Source organism: Benincasa hispida, chromosome 10, assembly GCF_027475165.1.
Source record: "Benincasa hispida cultivar pf3 chromosome 10, pf3_genome.v1.1, whole genome shotgun sequence".
NCBI classification, from domain to species: Eukaryota; Viridiplantae; Streptophyta; class Magnoliopsida; order Cucurbitales; family Cucurbitaceae; genus Benincasa; species Benincasa hispida.
Genome location: NC_143487.1, coordinates 56,248,637 through 56,263,104, shown reverse-complemented (window position 1 = coordinate 56,263,104; position 14,468 = coordinate 56,248,637). Strand labels below are relative to the sequence as shown.

The 14,468-nt window shown below is 38.0% G+C and overlaps 1 long non-coding RNA gene across 1 annotated transcript; it reads left to right on the top strand.

Moving 5' to 3' along the window:
• The first annotated feature begins 816 nt into the window (after positions 1 to 816).
• Positions 817 to 12,432, top strand: LOC120088560 (uncharacterized). Its single transcript, XR_005484961.2, has 2 exons — positions 817 to 1,130; positions 11,840 to 12,432. It is a non-coding gene; the product is annotated as an uncharacterized LOC120088560 (long non-coding RNA).
• The last annotated feature ends 2,036 nt before the right edge of the window (positions 12,433 to 14,468 follow it).

Sequence of the window (14,468 nt, the reverse complement as noted above, 5' to 3'; positions counted from 1 at the left end):
AAAAAGGAAAGAAAAAAGGCCCAATTAGACCTGAAATTGAAATCGAATGACTGGCTTTGTCTTTCATTTGATGTTAGTTAAATTTCCATTTTTACTAAATCTATTGGTTCGATTCGATTCTCATGTATCGCCCAAAACCTAAAGAAATAAACCGACTAAACTCTCTTTTGCATAACATGAATTCTAATATGGGATCTTATCGGGGGATGTCTCAAAAGTTCATGTGAACAAATTTGCATGAAAAAAACCCTTTTTTTCCGATTAAAAAAGGGAAATGGATGAACGTTTGAAATAATATATGTTAATTAAATACTTAATCATTTGGTACTATATCACAGGACGATGCGATTTGCTCATTTCAAGTGTTGTTTAGATAAACAAGGTCCTACTAAAGAACACTTGACTCGTCTCCTCTCCGATGATTTTTCAATACTTTTGGTAAAAGATGGCTTCCCTTCTCAACATCAAATAACATCACATTAAAATCTCAAAGGGTTGTTTGGGTCAAAGAGTTGGCAAGTATAGAGTTGTGAACTCCACCTCTTGTTTGGCCTAACACTACAAGAAGTTTTTACTCTGCTGACAATTTTTCTGCCAACACAACAAAAACATCGCCAAATTTATTTTCTGTTGATGTATTTTCCTTTCCATGCGTGGGTACAACGACATTTCTATTGATAAAAATATATATGTAGGAAAAAAGTAGGTAGTCTTAATGAAACCCACTATGTTGGATTTATGTCGACGTTCTTTTTAATTTCTACCCACGCAACTCGCATGATATTAAACTTTTTAATATCTACCGACGCAAAGTGTGGGCAAAAGTCTCTCAAATCCCACATTTTATTTTTCCCTACACTTTCTCAAAACCCTATCTACCCCACTTTTTTTCCCCTCTTTTTCATTTCCCCCATCTTTTCCATTCTCCCTCTTTCTAAAAATTCGTTACCCTCACCGTCACTCTCATCCACGATCTGCCGCACCACACCCACGATCGACTTGCCGATCATCTCCCTTGTCGCTGCCGTTGCACACCTTTTAAGTCCGCTCGTTACCGTCTAGGTCTGCTCGCTGTCATCGCAGGTCATCTTCTTGCTATCAACACCGTCCCCAATAGTGCTTTTGCTGAGGTAAGCTCATAACATGACTGGAATCATTTTTGTTTTTACTTTAACAGTAGTATGAAGGAATCGAAGGTGTGAGATAAATACCCATTGGCACAAACAACACAATAAATGGAGTTTTGGGATGTGGGTATTTCTAGCTTTGTTATGTTCGTTAAGAATCTTTAATTTCACTAATTTTCTCAATCTCGTTGAAATTTTATTTTTATCTATGTATTGATTTGGAGTTAAAGAGTTTAGTGTTGGTGTATTTTGTAGTTGCCAAATTCAAATTATTTATGTGGGTTTGTGATTGGCTGATTTTATATGCATTTGAGGACCATTTTCATCTCTTTTTAACAACGTACTAAGATTGGGACACTTTTTTTAAACTCTTTAGGTTGGCACTTAGGTATTTATAAGTTGTCTCGAGAGTTAAAGTTCCATTTAGACAATATTTACAAACTTTTTTGGTTGTTAATCAAAGTGAATGTGATGAACCATTTAGTTCAAAAGCAACCGTGGAAAATGGTTTCCATTAAAAAAAGGAATATCTAAGTATGATGACAAGTGGAGTGATGACAAGTGGAGCTTCATTGCTTGATTTCCTATGAAATTAACTTTTCATTTATGCCTTTTTTTTTTTTTTTAATTGTGAATTAAAGTGTCACTTAGACGCTGTTTAGGTTGGGTTTGAGAATGAAATGTTGCACTTACATATTTTAAAGTTATTTTGAGAATTGATGTGTCACTTTGACACTTGTTGGAAATCTTTTAGGTTGATTTTGAGTTTGAAACTCACACATAGGCTTTTTAAGTTGTTTTGAGAGCTAAAGTGTCACTTAGAGATTTTTTAGGTTGGTTTTGAGGGTGAAATGTTGCACTTACATATTTTAAAGTTATTTTGAGAATTAAAGTGTCACTTTCACACTTTTTGGAAACTTTTTAGGTTGATTTTGAGTTTAAAAGTCACACTTAGGCATTTTTAAGTTATTTTGATAATTAAAATGTCACTTAGACACTTTTTAGATAACTTATAGCTGGTTTTAAATTTGAAGGTCACACTTAAGTATTTTTAAGTTGTCTTGAGAGTTAAAGTATCACTTAGATAATTTGAAGGTCACACTTAAGCATTTTTAAACTTTCCTGAGAGTTAAATATCACTTAGACACTTTTTAGGTTGGGTTTTAGAGTGAAAAGTTGCACTTACACATTTTAAAGTTATTTTGAGATTTAAAGTGTCACTTGGTTTTTGAAACTTTTTGGTTAATTTTGAGTTTGAAAGTCACACCTAGGCATTTTTAAGTTGTCTTGAGAGTCAAAATGTCACCTAGACACTTTTTAGGTTAGGTTCTAGAGTGAAAAGTCGCATTTACACTTTTTAAAGTTATTTTGAGATTTGAAGTGTCACTTAGACACCTTTTATGTAATTTGTAGTTGGTTTTGAAATTGAAAGTCACACGTAGGTATTTTTAAGTTATTTTGAGAATTAAAGTACCAATTAGACACTTTTTGGGTTGGGTTTTAGAGTGAAAAGTTGTACTTACACATTTTTAACTTATTTTGAGATTTGAAGTGTCACTTTCACAGTTTTTGGAAATTTTTTAGGTCGATTTTGAGTTTGAAAGTCACACTTGCGCGTTTTAAAGTTATTTTGAGGGTTAAAATGTCACTTAGACACTTTTTAGGTTGAATTTTAGAGTGAAAATTTGCACTTACACTTTTTAGGTGATTTGTATTTGGTTTTGAAAATTAAAATGACATTTAGGAACTATTTAGATTGTTTTAGGAGTCAACAAGTCTCTTGGACACTTTCTAAGAACTTTTTAAGTTGTTTTGAAAATTGAATTGTCACTTGGTCACTTTTTAGGTACTTGGTAGTTGGTTTATCTAACCTATTACCCTAATTTCTACATGGTTGAATTTTTGTCCATTCTATTTGAAGATGAATATGGATTGGATGAGACTAAAAAATAGATTTTCAAGAGATTATGAAGGAGTTGCTCAATTTATGGAAGTGGCTAAGCGTAATGTAAATGATGTGGGAAAAACCAGTTGTCCATGTAAGAATTGTCAAAATTCATTGACACAAATATTAGACGGAACAGAACAACATTTATTTACGTATGAAAGTGTCACTTAAATACTTTTTAGGTAGTTTTAGGTTTTGCTGGAGAGTGAAAGTTGCATTTAAACATTTTTAGGTTGTTTGAACCTTTTTGTTTTTAGGACTTATATTTTAACATGCACATTTATGACAATTTTATAGGTTTTGAGATGGTTTAGAGCATATGAGGCGTCCATTTTAGGCTTAAAGTACATTTGGCACTTTTTAAAAAGTTTTTTTTTTTAAAAAACTTTGCTTGCTTTTTCAAGGACATGCACTTCAATATGCACGTTTTGGACACTTTTGATAGGTGTTGAGTGGGTATATAGTATATGGAACTTGAAACTCATGCAAATGAATTTGCTTTATTATTTTTGATATATGATTCATTTCAAACAAATAAGATTGAGCATGTTTTTCTTATTTGACTTTAATATACATTTTTCAGTTCTACATATTTTGAACGTGTTGAAAATGACATTTTTTGTGAAGACCAACTGACCAAGCTAACCATTTTTTAGGTATTTAATTTTTTTTTTGTTCACTTTGTATGCCAAAATGAAATCTAATAACTCAGGTAACAAACATACACTAAAGAATTATTGCTCGAATGATACATTTTGGTTAAAGAATTAATGGTTGAATATATTTCCTTTTCTAAATTTGTTGTTGCGATGTTGAATATATTTTGTTACATGAAATTGAATTTTTTATTTGAATATTGATCTTGAAGCATATAATAATATAATAATAAATGTGGAACAAATTAAAATAGTTTCTGCCAACTTTTTTTTTTTGTGTTGCTAGAAATACATGATGGCCATGTATTGTATATGTTGGCAATTATAAAGCTCTAACAAGGTTTTTTGCATGGACAAAAATAAAACAAACATTATCCGCCGATGTATCATGCGTGGGGAAAAATGCAATTTCTGTTCAAGAAGACTTTTATATGGGCAGATCTTCATTTCTGCCGATGGATTATGCAAGGGAAGAAATTGAGTTTTGCCGACACAAATTATTGTATTAGCAGAAACAGTTTCCGCCCATGCAAAAAACATGGGTAAAAATGCAAGTTTTGCCCACGATACAAATTTTATGGGCAAAAAGTCTTTCTGTCGACATCAGTTGTGTGGGCAGAAATGAAGATCTACCCATGTATTTATTTGTGTGGGCATTTCTGCCAACGGAACACCAAAATTTGTGGGCAGAAGCTCTACCGACGGCCTTCTGGCCACGCTGTTTGCCCATGCAAAAAAACATAGGCAGAGGCTTTATCAACACTTTTCTTAACATATGCCGACAGTTTTTGCATCGGCAGAGACCAAAATTCTTGTAATGAGGAGTTTGTGGGTCTTATTATTAAAAAACACTGTGGGCTCCAGAAGTTTACAATTGACTTCATGTCACTCCCCTCCTAGATTACCCTCTTACCCTATGAAGGGATGTGAAGACAGTAAATGCCAACCCTCTTATGACACCTACTACCCCTCTCATACCTGTAATCTATTTCCTTCCTCCTAAATGACCTGATAAGCAAGTTTATATATATATATATATACATACAGGCAACTTGTAGTTAAAACTTTATAGACATTTATAACTCAGATAACATAAGTGGATCCATCATACAACAATATTTACAACGTATTTAGAGGCAAGGGTTCCTCTCAGCCCAACTAATATGTACATGACTTCAAGTGACAAAATACATAATATGAACCTAAAGAACTTCTGGGCTATCTGAGATCTTTGGTGATGTGTGGTAGATTGGCAACTGTAAGCTAGGCACCGGGAACTCGATCGCTGCTTGAGGTGGGAAAACATTTTTAAAATGTGACTTGGGAAGCCCAATGAGTGACTACTTGGGTAAATAAATATACTTTAAGTAAAGAAACTATTGTAAATCAAATATGTTTTCAGAATTTTAGGGTTTATTAAACATGCTTGTAAATCAATAGCTTTGACGACATCAATTCATCACAAAGAAATATCATGAAAACCTTGAAAACATGGTATAACATACTTAGATCTCATTACGCATCATTCCATAACTAGTATCCTTAAACCTTAGTTGAGGTAGAGCAAACTTAATACACTCAACATCGATAACTCTCATATGTGCATGTAGAAATACCCCTAAAATGGCTAAGCACCCTTGCACACGACCCAAAGTCTATGTGTATGCCAAGGTGGGTCCCAAATACCAAGGTATTTTTACTGAATTCCCCAGATACTTTAATCTCCTTGAGTATCGGGAGTTTGTAAGCTAGGGTACATAAAACGGTACTTAAGTACAAACTCAGTTTTCAGTTCTTAAATAACATAGCATGAGAAATAGGTAATCTTATAACATCATGTTTAAAACTATGCTAGAAAAATTCATCCTGAGAAATTATGTTTGAACACATCACTTGTAGAGATAGCATTGAAATTCATACAAAGTCAATCATTTCTGGCATAACTTGAAGTTAAACAACTCAATGAGATGAAAATCATGCTTAAAACATAACTTTAGAAAATCAAGACATCAAACTCTGAACATATGGTTCATATGCCACACTTTATCAGAAAACCATTTCATTTCAAGTAAAACCATGCTTTGAAAATATTAAAGGAAATTATTTTAAATCAATTGTCACTCACAGATATTTAGTTGGCTTCCAGTGGTTTGTAGGCTTTTCCAATCTCAGTTTCTAAGTAAATCTCAATGCTTATGCATACTTCTTAAATCCCTTATTAATCGTTAAATCCCTTTTTGAGTCCTTAGTCATTTATATAGCTTAAAGTCCATAGTCATTTATATAGCTTAAAGTCCAAAGCACTCCTTAATGGCCTAAAAAGTTACTTACCAACTTCAAACTCTCAAAGTTAGGTCGATGTCAAGCCCATTGTAGCAAGGCTCATGCTTAGGCCAGATGTGGGCGATAGGATATACACATGCTTAGACTAAAAATCCCAGAACCGAAACCCTTATGTGGGGTGCGAGAAGCAAAAGCCTTGGAAAATTTTATCTTCGATCTTGAGCAATACTTCAAGGCGACGAACACAGTGACTGAAGAGTCGAAAGTCACACTAGCAACGATGCATCTGGCTGAAGATGCAAAACTGTGGTGGAGATCATGATTTACAGACATACAGGAAGGACGATGCACTATTGATACTTGGGACAGATTGAAACAAGAACTTCGCTCGCAGTTCTTCCCTGAAAATGTCGAGATCTTGGCTCGACGAAAACTCCAAAAGCTGAAGCAAACGGGTAACATCAGGGACTACGTAAAACAGTTTGCAGGACTCATGTTGGATATACGAGATATGTCTGAAAAAGACAAGGTCTTTTGCTTTGTTGATGGGCTGAAACCATGGGCGAAATCAAAACTATATGAACAGAGAGTACATGATCTCCCCTCTGGCCTATGCGGCAGCTGAACGACTATACGACCTTAGCACTGACTCGCAAGATGTGAGGAAGCAGTCAACTTCCTCAAATGGGGGAAACAGAAACAGTCGTTCCAGTCCTCCCAAACCTGGGGGAGGAGACAAGAACACAGGGGGGACCGTAAATCATCCCAACCGAGATCAGGAAACAACTGGCGGGGGCCGCCACAACAGCATAACAATTACAATCGCCCCCTGGCTTGTTTCATATATAGAGGGCCACATAGGGTGGACGAATGTCCAAATCGAATCGCGTTCAATGCTTTTCAAGCCACATTAGCCTCTGTCTCTGAAGACAAGGCTGAACTGGAGGAGACGGTAATCGAGCCAGCTGCAGAAATTGAGAATCCCAGGATGGGGGCATTGAAATTCTTATCTGCGCTCCAGAAGAAAATGGGAAAGGCGACGAGCCACTAGAGAAAGGACTCATGTATATGGACGCTTGGGTCAACCAAAGATCGGCCAAGAATACTATGGTCGACTCTGGGGCCACCCATAACTTCATGGCTGAAACGGAAGCCCGCCGCCTGTACTTGACCTGGGAAAGAGATGCAGGGAAGATGAAAGCTGTGAATTCTACAGCCCTACCGATTACGAGGATGCGAAGAGAACTCCGGTGAAGTTAGGAGACTAGAAGGGCCTCGTTGACTTCTTGATTGTCAAGATGGATGATTTCGATGTGGTATTGGGGATGGAGTTCCTACTTGAACATATAGTCATACTAATGCCCCTCGCCAAATGTCTAGTCATTACCGGATCTACACCCACCGTAGTTCAAGCCAGTATCAAGCAGCCAAATGGGGTGAGAATGATCTCAGCTCTCCAATTGAAGAGAGGCTTGACCCATGGTGAACCCACGTTCATGGCCATCCCGATAGAATCAGTTGAATCCACTGAAGAGGAGATCCCCCAAGACGTTCTATTTGTCTTGGAAGAGTATCGGGATGTCATGCCTAAAAGCTTGCCCAAGTCCTTACCCCCACGAAGGGGGATTGACCATGAGATTGAGTTGTTACCAGGGGCAAAGCCGCCTGCCAAGAATGCATATCGGATGGTCCCGCCAGAATTGGCCGAACTCTGAAAACAGTTAGACAAACTGCTAGATGCAGGATTTATCAGACCGGCGAAGGCCCCTTACGGAGCCCCAGTACTGTTCTAGAAGAAGAAGGATGGAGCCTCCGGTTGTGCATCGACTATCGGGCCTTGAACAAGCTCACAGTCCGCAACAAATATCTTCCTTCCTACCATTACTGACTTATTTGATCGGCTTCACGGCGCTAAGTATTTCACGAAGTTGGACTTACGATTGGGATATTATCAGGTCCGAATTGCTGAAGGAGACGAACCTAAGACGACCTGTGTCACGAGATATGAAGCCTTCGAATTCCTCGTGATGCCCTTTGGCCTTACCAATGCTCCAACAACTTTCTGTACCTTAATGAACCAAGTGTTTCACGAATACTTCGACAAATTCGTCGTAGTGTATCTCGATGACATTGTGATCTATAGTGCCTCGTTGGAGGACCATCGACATCACCTCCAACTAGTCTTCGAAAAGCTGAGGAAAAATCAGTTGTATGTAAAGAGAGAGAAGTGCTCCTTTGACCAAGAGCGTATAAATTTCCTCGGCCACGTGATTGAGTGTGGTCGGATTGGTATGGAAGAGGGCAAGGTGGCCGTGATTAGAGACTGGAGGGTACCATCATCCGTGACCGAATTACGATCCTTCCTCGGACTAGCCAACTACTATAGGCGGTTCGTAGAAGGATTCTCGAGAAGAACAGGGCCATTAACCGAACTGTTGAAGAAGGATAGCCAATGGAGCTGGACTCCTGAATGTCAAGCCGCCTTTGAGGGCTTGAAGAAAGTGATGATTGAGGGGCCGGTTCTCGGAATTTGAGACTCATGCTTCTGACTTCGCGTTGGGCGGTGTCCTCCTCCAAGACGGACACCCCATCGCGTATGAGAATAGGAAACTAAATGATGCCGAACGAAGGTATGTCGCCTCCGAGAAAGAGATGTTAGTAGTAGTTCACTGCTTGAGGGCCTGGAGACAGTATCTCTTGGGGGCCAAGTTCGTGGTCAAGACCGACAACAACTCCATTTCCCACTTCTTCAACCAACCGAAGTTGTCGTCGAAACAAGCACGGTGGCAGGAGTTTCTAGCGGAGTTCGACTTCCAATTCGAACATAGACCGGGGAAAAGTAACCAAGCGGCCGATACTCTTAGCCGAAAGAGTGAACATGCGGTCCTGTGCATGTTCGCTCGCCTACAAGCAAGTACGTTGAGTGCAACAGTACGAGAAACTGTCAAAACTCACTTGACAAACGACACAGCGGCGCAGGCCATCATACAGTTGGCCAAAGAGGGGAAGACACGCCAGTTTTGGGTGGAAGACGATCTACTATACACCAAGGGTAATCGCCTTTACATCTCCAGATCCGGGGAGTTACGAAGGTTGCTGATGAAGGAGTGTCACGACACACCGTGGGCAGGACATAATGGTTGGCAGAGGACTTATGCCCTTCTGAAACAAGGCTACTATTGGCCAAGCCTTCGAGACGATGTCATGCAATTTACCAAGACTTGCCTTGTCTGCCAACAAGACAAGTTCGAAAAGGCGAAATTAGCGGGTCTGCTGGAACCCCTACCTGTGCCCTCTAGACCATGGGAGAGCGTGTCTTTTAACTTCATCACCCATTTGCCCAAGGTGGGAGAGTTCGAATCGATCCTTGTTATCATCGATCGATTCTCTAAATATGCCACTTTCATCTCGACGCCGAAAATGTGCACAGTCGTGATGACTGTCCAGCTGTTCTTCAAACACATAGTGAAATTATGGGGCGTCCCCGCGAGCATTGTTAGCGATCGGGACGGAAGATTCACTGGGACATTCTGGACAGAATTGTTCAAAATATTGGGGTCAACACTGAATATCTCCTCTAGCTATCATCCTTAAACTGACAGCCAGACGGAACGCTTCAATAGTATGCTCGAGGAATATCTGCGTCACTTTATCGACGCTAGGCAAAAGAACTGGGTCCAGTTGTTAGATGTGGCTCAGTTCAGCTTCAATAGCAAGCAGAGTTCTGCGACCGGAAAAACGCCCTTCGAAGTGGTGTGCGGTAGATAGCCACTCATGCCACACTTGGTGGACCACCCTTATGCAGGCAAAAGTCCTCAGGCACATAACTTCACTAAAGAGTGGAGCAAAACCTCTGAGATAGCTCGCGCCTACCTAGAAAAAGCATCAAGAAGGATGAAGAAGTGAGCTGATAAGAAGCGGAGGGCCCTCGAGTTTCAAGTCAGGGACAAGGTCCTGATCAAGCTACGACTGGAACAGTTTCATTTCCGAGGCCAGAGAGACCAACGGCTAGTAAGAAAATATGAAGGTCCAGTGGAGGTAATTGAGAAGGTCGGGAGAACCTCATATAAGGTTCAGTTACCTTCATGGATGAAGATTCATCCTGTCATCCATGTGAGTATCCTGAAGCCCTATCATTCCGATCCTGAGGACGAACAACGAAACATGCTAAGGCGACCAGTCACGATGAAGAACTTCGCTGAGAAAGAAATTGCACAAATCCTGAATAAACGTACGCGCCGTATTGGAAGACCCAGACGAGAATTGACAAATTCTTAGTGAAATGGAAAGATCTCCCCGACGAAGAGATCAGTTGGGAGCGGGCCGAAGATTTGAAGAATGCAGCTCCAGCCATCGCAGATTTTGAACAAGGTCAGTTGACGGGGATGTCAACCAATTAAGTGGGGGAGAATGTCACGGTCATGCTTGTCCAGGGCCTGTTGCCCATGGCCGCATGCCCGATCCAACCCCCTTCTAGCATACTTTCATATCTTGTATTGTATTAGCTTAGCTTGCTTTCTTTACATTTTCATTGTAAGTGACCACTCGCCCTTTTGCATATGCAAGGGAGCCAGTTGGCTTTTTTGTTTAGAATGCACTATATGGGGATAAGACTAACCATCACTTCCTCATACCCGGAGTAGTACTCTATAAAGCTGTTGTTGTTGCTTATTGCTTTCTAGTCTACTACAATCTTTCTTTCTTTATTCACACTCACAAAAACTTTTTACGAAAACCTTTTCTCCAAACCCGTTTTCTAAAACCGTTTTCCCTAAAACGGGGGTGGAGATTGCGAGAGGTACTCGGTGTACCACCGGCAGTCCGTACTCGAGTTGGCTGACTTGTTCGTGAGCGGGAACAAGTGCCGCACAATCGCTAAGAGAAGCTTCCAAAAGAGCGATTGTGCTTCTAGGCACTGGGTGTCGAACGACTGTGTTTCTAGGCATTGAACGTGGGTGATCGAGCGCTACCACTGTCGCACAATTGGGCACTATTGCATGCACAACGGACATGTTGCATGCGATTGGCACGTGCAAGATACCCTACCGACAGACCAACTCCTTGCCTGGCTTCTACCTTCGACTAATAGCCTTCCTTCCAAACACCCAATTTCTAGATTCCACTTTCAGTACTCAAAATGCTAGTTCCAACTCATTTAATTCAAATTTTCTTTCTATAAACCTTTTCAGCGATCCTTAAGCTTATTTTCCTCCAAATTTGAGCTTCTAATTCCTCTCAACTAGCTCAAATTTCACCAATCTTCACAACTTGCTCTGCTTTGCCCAAAAACTCAAATCAGCTTAGATTTCCTTCAAATTTGAGCAGCTTTTTGGCAGAATTTTGTCATGGTAGCCCTAGGTCTTTTAATGACCCCAATTTTTTACATATATTTAATTAAATTAATAGAGATCATTACTCATAAAACATCATTTCTAGATAAAATTTAAACTAAAGTTTAGCAGCAAAAATCATAAAATAACAATATATTTTTAAATACCAAGTAAACATATAATGAATGTGTGAGTTTAAATTAACTAAGATAAAATGAGGCAAGGCTCCTCCTCAATTCCAAGATCATCCTCGACAAATTCATCATCATCTACCTGACAACTTGAAAAAAAGTAAAACCACGAGAGGGAATGATAACTTGTAGAAATACAAGTTATTGTAGTCTTTTACTTAGAATAATGAGGTTAGATAGGTTGAATATGCGTTGATAATACTAAGAATTCATGTTTAAAACTATATTTGTGCTGAAGTACATTTGAAATCTCTGCTGACCACATATCATGAGTTAATCTGCGTTGAAGTGTTATATTTTATAGCTGATCGCAGGATTTGTCTGCATACACTGAGCTTTTACTCGATAAAGGAACATCTGGTCGCATATCTTGGGATATCTGACACAATCCCAATGGACCTTCTACCACAACTTCAGAATGTTGACCATGATAGCAATGTTGAAATTCTCACCAACGAAGTCAGAGATGATGACTAATCAGCCTGGAAAACTCAAAGCTGTCTGCGCATAACTCTATAATTAGAGCCTTGATGCCTGTGAAAAGGAGTTTAGTCGGGCGGGGAGAGAGACGAATCCTTAGACAAAATCTTTGGACCACAAGCAAGAGCAGATTTGAGAGCATCTCGAAGCATTTTTCCATTTCCAAAAGACTCTGATTTACCACCGGAAAAACTCACCGGAACAAGTGCTTGAAAGAGCTTTCTCCATATCATGCTGGCGTTAGCCTCACCAGCAGCCTTAGCACCCCATCAGATTGAAGTAAGAGATTGTTGATAACTACACATCACTTCTTACTTCTCGCTTTTCCTTGTTGTATTGCATTTTGTGATTGAGACATTAATTCATTTTGTAATCGGCATCTCCTACTTTTATATTATATCATGACTACTTTCATCATCTCATCTATCTTTACCATTTCTTTTCCTTTGCCATGGGCAACTAAATTCGATAGGGTAAAGGGGAAGTTCAATACCATGAGCTAAGTTTAAGCTTTGAGGGTTAAACATGTTTGCTTAATGCATGACTATGATCACTTATAGAGTCAAGTAGCTATAACCATCTGCTTGAGAGGGTAAGTAGTTGTGGAACTCACTAAGTAAAATAAGAAGTGTTTCTAGAAGTAGAAATAACCTTATGCTCAACGCAATATCATTCGTGTATTATAGAGATATGACAAATGTGGCTAGCAGTCGAGAGGTATGTAATGAACAGATGTTAGAGAGCCTGGATTACCCTTGATGTTAGATTTAGGAACTTGGAATTGACTTCTCCCAACCCTGCTTTCTTAGAATTCTCGAGATTATTCTTAAGTTGCTCATCCCTTGCTTAGTTAATTTCATCACATAGGTTCATGTTCGCATGTCTTTAATTTCTTTTTCTCCGTTGTAATTTAATTAGCTCTCGTCGCAAATACATTAACCACACAAACGTTTTAGTAAATGAGTCTCTGTGTTCGACCTTAGTTCTCACCGAGAAACTTACATCATATTCATACTTGGACTTGATATAAGAAAACTTGTGATAAACGCATAGCTAAATCCATAATATATAGCTACAATCTGGTGCATAATTTATCTCAGTACAACTTCATTCCTAAACCCAATCCAAGCATTCAACAGGTAGTATAAAACTACTCTATAAGTGGTTCCCATCATAAAGAACCTTCATGTTCAATCACACACATCATGCTTGCATGCTTGCATAACCTATCCTAACATATAGATCATGAGACAACCTAACTGAACTCATTTGCGCTTGCTTGCATATCCTTACATAGATATTCATATCTTTAATTTGGCTTCATGCTATGCAGAAATACCCCATACCATAATGTCAATTTCTACATGTAATATTTATAAGGTAATTGCCTATTACAAATACCATTAACATGAACTAGTTTAGTTTCCTATGTCCAACCGTTTAGTAGAAACCATACTTATCATATCATGCACCTTGCTGCATAATATAAACATGAACTAGTTTTGTTTCTTAGGCCCAACTGTTTAGCAAAAATAATACTTATCATATCATGCACCTTGTTGCATAACATAAACTGCTTACTTTGGGAATTTCATTGATAACATATTTTTATTTAATTCCATGACACATAAGACTGCTTACTAGACTTCAATGTAATGTAACACACAATTATGGCATGCTTAACCTGAACATGTATTACCAATCAACATGTTATCATAAATCATGGGTAGTAGAAAATCATGAAAAATTTATGCACTGTAACATGTTTTCTCAAACATTAATTAAATGTCACAAATCAACAATATTCAATCAAACATATATAAAAGAAACATAATAGAAATCGATAATAATCAATAATCAAATTCAAAGATTCCAACACATCTCGATTCAAGAAAACAATTCAATGGATAATTATTTATAAAAGTCAAATACAATAATAAACCATAAATCACATATATATTATAAAACATTAAATTAGCAACATATGATGGAAACTACTTACGAGTAATCATACAACTATACAATTGAAAAATGCAATAATAAAGCACACAAATCGGTAACTTATGATAGAACCCACTTACCTTAAGCTTGAAATCAAAATCCTTTATAAGATTCCTATATAACAATTATCAAGATTTTAATTAGTTTTTAACAAATTAAATTTAGTTTTCTAAAGGAATCTCATTAGCTATCTAAGTACACTAATATAGCTAACCTAAACTACGTATTAATTACGATTTTTATCATTACTAATAAAATTATTACTTATATAAATCTCATATCTTGATTTTTATATTATTCGCCTCTAATCTATACCTAGAAAAAACATAAAAATTATTTGTAAAATTTATGATTAATGAAAGGAATTGAAAACTCGAGTAATAGTGTTTTTACCAAAATTTAGTCATGCAAAATACATCATAAAAGTAAATTTTAATGTCTTAAACATACTT